The following is an 11,806-nucleotide window of genomic DNA, read 5'->3' as shown; positions in this document are numbered from 1 at the left end:
GATAGGAATCGGAGCCTTGTCGGACGATGGATGATTCGGGGTTCAGGGTTACGTGCTCACGCTACGCCAGAAGTTCTAATCTGAGACGCGTCTTAGGCAAAATGCTAGACGCGCAGGGGTCGCGTCCCGCATTACCGCGTCGCAGATTAAAAAGTAATCTGAGACGCGCCTCACACGCGTCTCAGATTACCAAAATGCAAGACGCGCCTTACTTACGGCGCGTCTCGCCTTGGCTTCACACAGGCTTCCCTGGGAGCCAAATGAGAGACGCGCTCTAGTTTAGGCGCGTCTCGCATTAGTCACAGATGCGAGATGCGCCTTACTTACAGCGCGTCTCGCCTTGGCTTCACACAGGCGCCACTGGGAGCCTACTGAGAGTCGCTCCCTAAGCGAGGCGCGTCTTGCATTAGTCTACCTCCAACAGGGGCCTTTTTTTCTCCAGCTGCATCCTGGAACTAGCCAGGATTTGGCAGCTGCATTCAAATACCTGCAAAAGATTTCAATTCACAGAATTCACCGCAATCATCGCACGCATCCATACAATTCACACAGTGCGATACACACAAGCAAAGATAGTATTATATAACACATGTACAATCAATTAGCCTCGTCCAAAACTCAAAACAAGGCTCAATCTAACTCAAAACAACAATGATCGATAAGAACAATAGAGTACATGCAAAGCAAGTCTCTCAATCTAGCTCAATGTCGCCTACCGTGCTATCATAAATGGAACTCCCCCTTTTGGTTGATCACCTCCATCATGAGGAACCCCGCTAGCCTCTATCGGATATCCTGCACGTTACGAAGCGTCGTTCGATTGAAATAATCATCTTCGTCCTTCGAAATATAATTACAAGCAGTTAGAATACAAAATGAAGATAGATATTTTTTAATTAGAACACGTGAGAAATCTTACCATGAAATCCGGTTTCTCTGCAACTAGAAGCATGTTGTGGCAAACATAGAACCCACATGAGTTACCCGAGGGTTGCCGTGTGCACTACATGTCAAAGATAGATAGAAATTAGCATTTTGCGACACTTAGAACCAAGAAAACATCGTAATAGTAAAGCGATTTAGTTATAGTAGTTACCGTCCACGCGGTGTGATGTGTAAACGCAACTTGATGTTGCTCTTTGTATCCTTCTGAGGCCCTAAGATGCCTGTCAAGAGACCTAAACACAGACATCCGGATGTTACATTACAAATGCTTCTTAAATGGGCAAATGATAAAAAACTAAAGCAAACAACAAACTTACTCGTCAAGGACTGAGATGACTAGAGAATAATCACGTATCTGAGGCGCGCCCGACTCATCTGATGGAATGCTCGAGTCAAGGTAGAAGACTTGCTTGCTCCTGACATTGATGATGAGTGTAACCCAATGGTCGTCTGGGTTGTACGGCACCACAATGTGCTCCTTGTCAGCATATACTCGCATGCACTTCACCATGTACCTAACCAAGTTGAAATGGAAACAAGCGGTTACATGTGTTAAATGGAAACAAGTGACTACATGTGGCTACAAGTTGAAATGAAAACAAGTTTAATTGTTGAATGTGCGAACCTGACCAAGCTATCTCTATCTGAATTCATAAATGTCACCGTCATCATCTGTGGGTCAATGTACCCACACTTCTTTCCGGTTCAACGCCTTGTCTCTTGTTGCATGTGCCTACACGATCCATATGAATTGAAATAGAAACGACTTAAATTGTTGAACGTATATCAAATGCATTGAAATGGAAACAAGTCTTAATCGACTTACAATGCAAAGCACCGAATGAGAGAAAGATCCAAAGCGTCGAGGTTGAAAAGGTCGAACAAATCGCTCCAGGCAACAATAAAGATGTTGCCTTTGCCCTCAAGCTGCAGAAAGTGCCGCTCTTGGTATGACACCATGATTTCCTCAGCTTGATTGACATTGTGCATGTAGTAGTTGTGCAGGTCCACACAATATTGACCTGCTGCCCAAAGCTCAGAGACACTAAGCAAGGCCTTTCCAACCCTGTACTTTGGATTCTCAGAAGTGTAAGCCCTTGTGACCGGTTGTTTTATCTGCTCCACCTTTTTCTTACCCTCTGAGATCTCCCGCTTCGTCGCCATTGGCCTACTCTGCTTCTTCCTCACAGGATTAGCCTTGCTTGGCTTCTTGGGAGCGGTAGCTGGCTCTGTCGGAACAGGTGGAGGGGGGGTAATCTGAGGCTGAGTAGGGACAGGAGGATGCGGATCCGGTAACGCTTCCCATGTATCCGGCAGCTGTGGGCATGGCTCAGAAAACGTCGGTGGCACTGCAGGACTCTGTGGCTGAGGTTGAGTGGTCGGTACTGAATCTGCATCTGCTGGATCAATATGAATACCAGCTCTCCGCCACTGAACCCTTCTCGCAACTGCATCCCGCAAAGTGGTGGTCGTGTCATCTGGTGGGAATTCCAGCTTGATATTCTTAGCAAACTCATGCACGTAGTCAATCTTGACCACAGCACAATCAACCCTGACCTGCAGCAACAACAACAACAAAGCCTTTAAATCTCAAGCAAGTTGTACATACCAAAACAAAAAAAACAAAAAGAAATAGGAGAAAAGAAAAGAGAGGCAAAGACCAATGCACTGACCTGGACACCTTCAAGCTGGGACATACCGGGATACACAAGCCCGTTCCCGACCTCCAATCGAGATGAATCTCCGACCAGTTGCACGAGAAGACTGCATCGGGTCGGACGAGCCAAGCCATCTATCGTATCCGGCTCCATGATGTAGGCACAATTGCCCTCTCTGTCCCTCTACTCTGAGAAGCACCCGCTGCAGTAGAAGCGAAGCTGTCCCTTCTCTCTTCACTCATCCTACTCCCCGGGAAATCAGGGAATGACAATCCCTGAGACTCAAAGATGGTCTTCAACTCTCCAAACATCTCCATCTTCACCTGCTTTTTGATCTCATCTATGTCAACCTTTGATGAGGAGTCTCGAGTCCGCTTCCGGTATCTGCCTTTGTGTTCAGGGAACCCCTCCTTCCAGGTCAACTGACTGGAAACACCACGGACACGACCCCGTTGCTCACGGGTTCCCAAAGCCCTGGTGAGCGCATCAAACTCCCTCACTCCTTCATTTAAACCTTGGCTGCTCTCCATCAAAGCCCTTTGAGCAACTTCCTCAGCGCTCGTGCTGTAAAAATTGATATTGCCATCCTCGGTGAGCTTTGACCTAGCACGCATAAATGGTGCCAGCCGTCCCTCAAACGATTCATAGGGATTCTCAATGCCCCTCTCTGCCAGCATCTCATCCTCCTGCTCCCACTTGCGTTGCTTTCCAGCATATCCCGCTGAGCCAAGGTGGTGGTCAAGCTCGTTCCGCGCTCGGAGACCCCGAAAATACTCACTTGACTGTTGGAACTCGGGAGTATTCCACTTTTGAACAAGCTCGTCCCAGGCTTCTTTGGTCAAGTCCGCATACTTGTCAAAAGGGTTCTCTTTCTTCTTCAAACACTTTAAAAGCCTGCACGACAAAACAATAAATCTGCATAAGTGACAGTAGATAATGGAAAAATGTTAGTAAATGACAATAGTAAGTGACAACACTTTACTTGTTCTTGTAGCTCCTCCAGGCTTTAGAGATGATCTTCATAGCATGCTTCGTAGCCTTATCGTGCAACTCTATCGGATATTCAACATAGGGTTGAATATTGTTTTCGAAGATTCTCTTTTTGTCATCCCAAGACAAGTCATCGAAATGTTCCAAGGTGAGTGGCACCCTTTGCCGGGCAGTGAGGCCACAAACCCGTGCTAATCTCACCAAGACTAACGGGTCTTCGGGTGCTGCCTCAGAATTGATCCGGCCACAACTTTTCACATCTGATGGCCACGTTGTCTGTGACCTTCTCTTTCTGCCAGCACCAGACGTGCTAGCTCCTGACTGTGACCGTGCCGGCCGTCCTGATGATGCTCTGTCATCTGTAGGTTGCTGCACACTGTCCTCACCGCCTGCAGCTTGCTGCACACTGTCCGGACCACTGGACATCGTGCTACACGAGAAAGAAAAAAAACCAGATACAACCATAGAGTAAACGCTCCGAATCAGATACAACCATAGAGTAACCGCATGAATCCCATACCTAGGCCTAGACATGCTTAATACTTTAGTGAATTCTCGCAAAGTAATCTCCATTTTTTGAAATATATGACTTAATCTTTGGTCATTAACCGCTCTTTTTTTTTAAATTTGGCTAGGTTGGTATCTTTTTGCTCTTGATAATTTGATTTGTTTTCAATTCTGTGTAGCAAAACATATTATGTGTGTCCATGGAAGATGTTTCTTGCCTCATACATCCATATGTAGGGTATGAACACTGACTAATTAGAAAGGGGGAAAGCTCACCTACGGCGGCAGTGGACGACGCTACGTTCGCTTGGGGCGGCGCCGCGGGGCCGGGGACGACGGCGCGACGGCTCGGGGAAGGCTCGACGGCGGCAGCACTCGCGGGGACGATGGCGCGACGGCTCGGGGAAGGCTCGACGGCGGCGGCACTCGCGGGGACGACGGCGCGACGTCTCGGGGAAGGCTCGACGGCGGCGGCACTCGCGGGGACGGGAGCTCGGGCCCGGGGGGCGCCGATAAGGCGGAGCGGCGCTGCGGGGCCGGGGACGACGACCACGAGGGAGTGACGGTCTGGCTCAACGACGACGGGCGGCGTGAGAGGACGGCGCGGCGGCGGGGAGCAGAGAACGGGTGTGAACGATTTGAAAATTTGACCTAAGTCCCAAGAAGGCCAGCGGCGCGTTCTAAATGCGCGACGTGCTCCCGTGCCTAAGGCGCGTCGCGCATCTTCATACGCGACGCGCCGTAGATAACGCGTGTCTCGCCTTTGATGCCCCCGAGATGGTTGCCTGATCAGGCGCGCATTGGGAGGGGATTTTGTCCCACCTCGCCAACGCAAGGCGAGTGCGTCCAGCTTATAAGCTTGGGCGGTCTTTGCCGTTTCGAAATTACAATGCATGTACCTTTGAGCCGTAGTTTCCTCTCTTTGCCCATGCTGGCGGTGTGGGTCTGGGGCCCGAGGGCTCCCTTGCCGGTCGAACCCGTTCAATCTGTTCGTGGTACCCTGCGGGTTGAGCCCGGTGGCCCCGGACCCCCCCAACCAGGGTAACTTTTTTTTGTTCTCTCTTTAGGCACAAGTGTTTTTTACATCATGGACCCCACGGTCCCTGGGTTCCGCCCGGACCCCCTTAGAACCGGAAAAATAATTGCAGACACCGGGGAATGCGCGACGCGCGGTACCCACGGCCCGTCGCGCATTGGTGTGGGACTGGGCCCCGAGGGCTCCATGCGGGTCAAACACGTTCAATCTGTTCGTGGTATTATGCGCGACCCGCGTTACTTACGGCGCGTCGCGCATGTTGTTATGCGCGACGCACCCTAGTTAACGCCCGTCTCGCCTTTGGTGCCCCCGAGATGGTTGCCTGATCAGGCGCGCGTTGGGAGGGGATTTTGTCCCACCTCGCCAACGCAAGGCGAGTGCGTCCAGCTTATAAGCTTGGGCGGTCTTTGCCGTTTCGAAATTACAATGCATGTACCTTTGAGCCGTAGTTTCCTCTCTTTGCCCATGCTGGCGGTGTGGGTCTGGGGCCCGAGGGGGGCTCCCTTGCCGGTCGAACCCGTTCAATCTGTTCGTGGTACCCTGCGGGTTGAGCCCGGTGGCCCCGGGCCCCCAACCGGGGTAACTTTTTTTTGTTCTCTCTTTAGGCACAAGTGTTTTTTACATCATGGACCCCACGGTCCCTGGGTTCCGCCCGGACCCCCTTAGAACCGGAAAAATAATTGCAGACACCGGGGAATGCGCGACGCGCGGTACCCACGGCCCGTCGCGCATTGGTGTGGGACTGGGCCCCGAGGGCTCCATGCGGGTCAAACACGTTCAATCTGTTCGTGGTATTATGCGCGACCCGCGTTACCTACGGCGCGTCGCGCATGTTGTTATGCGCGACGCACCCTAGTTAACGCCCGTCTCGCCTTTGGTGCCCCCGAGATGGTTGCCTGATCAGGCGCGCGTTGGGAGGGGATTTTGTCCCACCTCGCCAACGCAAGGCGAGTGCGTCCAGCTTATAAGCTTGGGCGGTCTTTGCCGTTTCAAAATTACAATGCATGTACCTTTGAGCCGTAGTTTCCTCTCTTTGCCCATGCTGGCGGTTTGGGTCTGGGGCCCGAGGGGGCTCCCTTGCCGGTCAAACCCGTTCAATCTGTTCGTGGTACCCTGCGGGTTGAGCCCGGTGGCCCCGGGCCCCCAACCGGGGTAACTTTTTTTTGTTCTCTATTTAGGCACAAGTGTTTTTTACATCATGGACCCCACGGTCCCTGGGTTCCGCCCGGAGCCTCTAGGTTTATAGGGAATGCACGACGCGTGTTACCTACGGTTCATCGCGCATTATTATATGAGCGACGCGCCGTAGGTAACGCGCGTCTCGCCTTTCTTGTTCAGTTCCAGAACTGAATGTTCCAGAACAATTAAAGTCACAACCATTCAGTTCTGGAACTGAAAATTCACACATATTCATATCTCACAAATATGAATTCGTACTTCACAAATATTCACACTTTTACCATATTTCACAAAGGAACAATTAAAGTCACACAATTCCCATACTTGACAAAGGAACAATTAATATACATTGTGTGCCCAATCATTTTGCTACTTTCCGTTGTTCCCTTGGTTTTTTGAAATTCTTGACTTTTTCTTTATGGTCGTTGCGCAAGTAGGGAGTTTCGTTGGCCGATGGTATTCTTGGCTTGATCATTGAGGTGGCAAAAGGAGGTATCTCATCAAACTGATCAAACTCTTCCTCGTCGACCGCATTCTCAACACCGACGATTCACCGTTTTCCAGGTATAACCACCTTGAGTCTTTTGTTTGTGGTGTCAGAAACATAGAACACTTGAGCCACATGTTGTGCGAGGACGAAAGGGTCCGTCTTGTATCCGTGACGGCTAAGATCGACACTAACGAACCCGTACTTGTCTTTTTGTACACCTCTATTTGCATCAACCCAATTGCAACGGAAAAGAGCAATTTTAAAACCGTGAAAGTCAAGCTCCCATATCTCTTGTATTTGACCATAGTACGCAGTTTTGTCCTCTCCGTTAACATCGTAAGCATCAACACGTACACCACTATTCTGATACATGCTTTTCTTATCTTGTCGTTCGGTGTAGAACGTGTATGCATTTATGTCATACCCTTGGTATGTCATAACGGTGAATATAGGACCAAGAGCCAAAATTTTGAGTTGTTCACTTATAGGAGTATCTGATCGTGAAATTCGATTCCGGAGCCAACCACAGAATTTGTTCATGTGTTCCTTTGCTAACCATGATTCACTGTGTCCAGGATTATCTCTAAGCAACAGCTCCTTGTGCTCATCAAAGTACTCAGACACAATGTCCATTTGTTGCAACACGTGGAAATGAGCCCTATGAAATAAATCTCGATCTGGAATTATAGCCTTCTTCCCGATCGTCCCCGTGCCTGTGAGCCTCCCCTCATGACGAGACTTGGGAACACCAACCGGGTTACTCGGGTCAGCGTAGTTTAGAGCCCACTCAATGGCTTCCTCTGTACAATATCCTTGTACCATGCTGCCCTCGGGGAAAGCTCGATTTCTTACTAGTGACTTCAAGATGCCGTTGAATCTCTCGTACGCATACATCTGGTGAAGGAACACAGGACCAAGTAGCTTTATCTCCTTGATAAGATGGCCCGTGAAATGAAGGCTGATATCGAAAAAGGCAGGTGGAAAATACATCTCAAGAACGCACAAAGTTTCATAGTGCTTGTTTTCTAATGACTCAAGATCTTCTTCACTTAGAACCTTTTGACCAATTGCATTAAAGAAAAAGCAAAGGTTCATAATAGCCTCCCGAACATTGACCGGTAGGATATTCCGAATTCCTACGGCAATCATCTGCGTCAGCAATACATGGTAATCATGAGACTTTATGCCGGGAGATAGCTTTAGTTCAGACATTGATACAAGCTTCGAGACGTTGGTTGAGTAGCCAGTTGGAACTTTCACACTTTTCAAGAACTCGCAAAACTCCTTCTTCTCATTCTTTGAAAGGGTGATGCATGATGTGGGCAGCTCCATTCCTTTAACGGAGTCATCATTGAGCCACAACTCTTCTCTAATTTTCATTTTCTTCAGATCAGCTCGTGCATGTGCGTGATCTTTCGTTTTTCCGTCCATGTTAAGCAATGTGCCAAGAAGGCTCTCACAGACATTCTTCTCCACGTGCATCACATCAATAGAGTGACGGACGTCTAAGTCCTTCCAATACGGTAGCTCCCAGAAAATCGACTGCTTCTTCCACATGTCATCTTCTTCAACAACGACCTTCTTGCCCCTCTTGCCTTTCTTCTCTCCTTTCCGCTTACCGAGGACAACATGGACATTCTTAACCATTTCGTAGACATCATGACCTGAGAAATGCGGAGGAGGACGCCTCTTCTCGGCCTTACCGTTGAAGTGATCACACATGTTCCGGAACGGGTGTTTCAATCCAAGGTAGCGTCTATGTCCTATGTACACTATTTTTTTTGACTCACTCAAGTACTCAGAGTCTGTCTCTCTCAAACAATGTGGGCACCCGCAACCTACTTTCTTGCTCTGCCCGGACAAGTTCCGTGCCGCTGGAGAGTCACTGATAGTCGCGAACAAAATGGCTCGAAGCTGAAAGTACTCACGCTTGTACTCATCCCAGACCTCCACTCCTTCACACCACAGCAACTTCAGATCGTCAACCAAAGGACGGAAATAAGTGTCGATGTCATTCCCAGGTTGATGTGGCCCCGGTATCAAGCCCGACAGCATAATGTACTTCCGTTTGTTACACAACCAAGGCGGAAGGTTGTATATCGTCAGAACAATTGGCCAGGTGCTATGTGTGCTATTGTTCATGAATGGGTTCATGCCAACTGTGCTCATTGCAATCCTAATATTCCTCGGATCTTCCGCAAATTTAGGATATAGCAAATCTATGTTCCGCCATTGTGTGGCATCAGCAGGATGTCTTATCAACCCGTCCACCTTATGCTTCTCCTTGTGCCATCGCAACAATTCTGACTCCTTTTTGTTTGCAAACCAGCGCACCAATCGTGGAACAATTGGAAAGTACCAAAACACCTTTTTAGGTCCGCCCTTTGTTCTGTTGCAGTCTGCATCATCACCACCATCTTTTCTACGGTTGAATCGATCGAGTCCACAAACAGGGCACTTCTCAAGGTCCTGATAATTCGAGCCACGATAGAGAATGCAATCATTCTTGCACGCATGGATCTTTTCCACCTCCAATCCCAACGGACAGATAATCTGTTTGGCCTCATAAACAGTCTCAGGGACGGTGTTGCCTTGTGGAAGCATGTCCTTAAGGAGTGCTAACAACTCCTTGAAACTGCCATCACTCCATCCGTGGATTGCTTTCAACCGGAAAAGCTTCACCATTGCAAATAGCCTTGAGTATTTCAATCCACAACCAGGATAGAAAGGTTTCTTAGAGTCTTCGATCATCCTCTTGTACTTTCCGAATTCGCCTCCTTTGAACTCATCGTCGCCGTGTCTGTCAGCATTGCAAACCATCTCCTCTATGTTATCAACCTGTCAAGCCAGATATGAAAAGTCATATTAGCACGACCTTATTATACTAATTGTAAGCTGTATTATGGGGCCGGGTTTGATTACTACCTGTTCCATGATGTCGGCATTGCTCAACCCTAGTATATCCGCCTCATCCACATCGTCGTCCTCTTCTTCGACAACGCTATGGACCTCCCTCTCCACATAGGAATCCCTACTCTCTGCTTCATTAAGTCCTTCTTCACCGTGTTTATTCCAACATCGATAATCCTCCATGAATCCACGTTTGATCAAGTGTGATTTCAACACGTGCTCTTGAAGATATCGCTTCTCATTTTTGCAATTTTTGCATGGGCAATAGAGATACTGTATACCATTGTCCACCATATCTTTCTTCGCGTTCTTAATGAATGCTTCAACACCATCCATAAACTCCTTGCAAAGGCGTGGACCATACATCCAACGCCGATACGACATCTATATAGAATATGAAATCAAAACGTTAGGATTCTCATAGTTTGAGGCCATGCACAACTAGTGTTTAAGTTCAAATATTGTTAGATGGCAAATGACATGATATCATGTGCTAGAAAAAATATTTTAAGATTTTCATCTTTACTTTTCATGCTATATGATTTATCTCGGATTAATTTAGTATTAGATGCTCTTAACGTCTGAAGACAATCATGAAAAAATCTTGGTGTATTTTCGAACATAAGTTATAATGCCCTATTCTAGCCATAAAAGTTTGAACTTAGAACTTAATTATTACATGGTGAACCAAAAGAATCGATATCATGTCGGAGGTACCTTGCCACTGCCCCCGCGACACACGACAGCAAGAAGAGGCTCGATCGTGCTCCAGCCGCCCGCCGCAACACGCTCCCGACGAGATCTCCACCGCCCGCCGCGGCAGATCCACCCAGCCGCACATTCGCCAGCACCACTTTCCCCAGATCCACCCAGCCGCACCACCAAAGTATCAGACTGCAAGTTCGGACAGCTTGTTCGGACCTCCAGACCCCAAGGCGGGTCTTGTCTGACGCAATCTGAGACGCGCCATCCAGTGGCGCGTCTCCCATCCGCATGATCTGAGACGCGCCATCCAGTGGCGCGTCTCCCATCTGCTTGATCTGAGACGCACCATACAGTGCCGCGTCTCCCATTTGTAAATGGCGCGTCTCCCATCCGCATGATCTGAGACGCGCCATTCAGTGGCTCGTCTCCCATTTGTAAAGCGAGACGCGTCCCGGCTATTTAACGAAAGAAAATAGTCGCGAGATGTACCGCTGAACGAGATGAGCACGGCTGAAATCTCCCTCCCCAGCGTCCCGGAGACCGAGGAGCTCGCCACCACCAAAATCCCCCTCCCCAGCGTGCCAGAGACCGCGGCGCTCGGCATCACCCTCCTCGGCGCATCCTCCGAGACCCCCGCGCTCCCGGAGTGCACCGCTTCGGAGATCACGGCGGTCGCCACCGGCAGATCTGCGGCGCCTCCTCCAGCCGGCTTCTCCACCACCAGCCGCAGATCTGCGACACGGGGACCACAGCTCCCTTCACCACCAACATCCCCGGGCTTCTCCACCACCAGCTGCAGATCTGCGACACGGGGACCACAACGCCCTTCACCACCAACATCCCCCATTGTTGTAGGTATTTGTTGTAATCGTCGCATTCTGCCTGAATCGGCATCAGCAAACCCACGGAGGAAGCTTCTCTTTGTTTGCTGTACTGGTGGTCACCTATCGATTTCTATTGTCTCACGAAACCCACGAAACACGAGCTGGTCCAGGATGAAATTTCCGAGCTTGACGAAGCTGTTTAGCTGCTTCGGCGGCTGCCTCCCCTGCAGCGACTGTGCAGTCACCGTAAACTGCTGTGTCTCGGGGAACAACAACGCAAACAGGGGACAGGACGTTGATTCAGCTCGCGAAGCTGCTAGCGCTCCTAAGCCAGCTCCAATGCCTGATTTAATATCTATGTAATAATTGATATCGATGTAATAATAATTGCTGGATTTAGCCTAGACATTGTAATGTATTGTGACATTATTCGTATTTGAGACAATGTAATGGAATGTTCGTTCGGTTTCAAGAGATTGATTTCATGTACGTGTAATGTAATTGTATTGTACGCTACAGACGCGCCCCACAACGAAACTTTACGACAGCTTTTTCGTACCCC

Source organism: Panicum hallii, chromosome 9, assembly GCF_002211085.1.
Source record: "Panicum hallii strain FIL2 chromosome 9, PHallii_v3.1, whole genome shotgun sequence".
Classification (NCBI taxonomy): Eukaryota; Viridiplantae; Streptophyta; class Magnoliopsida; order Poales; family Poaceae; genus Panicum; species Panicum hallii.
Note: the sequence above shows the minus strand (reverse complement) of the source record.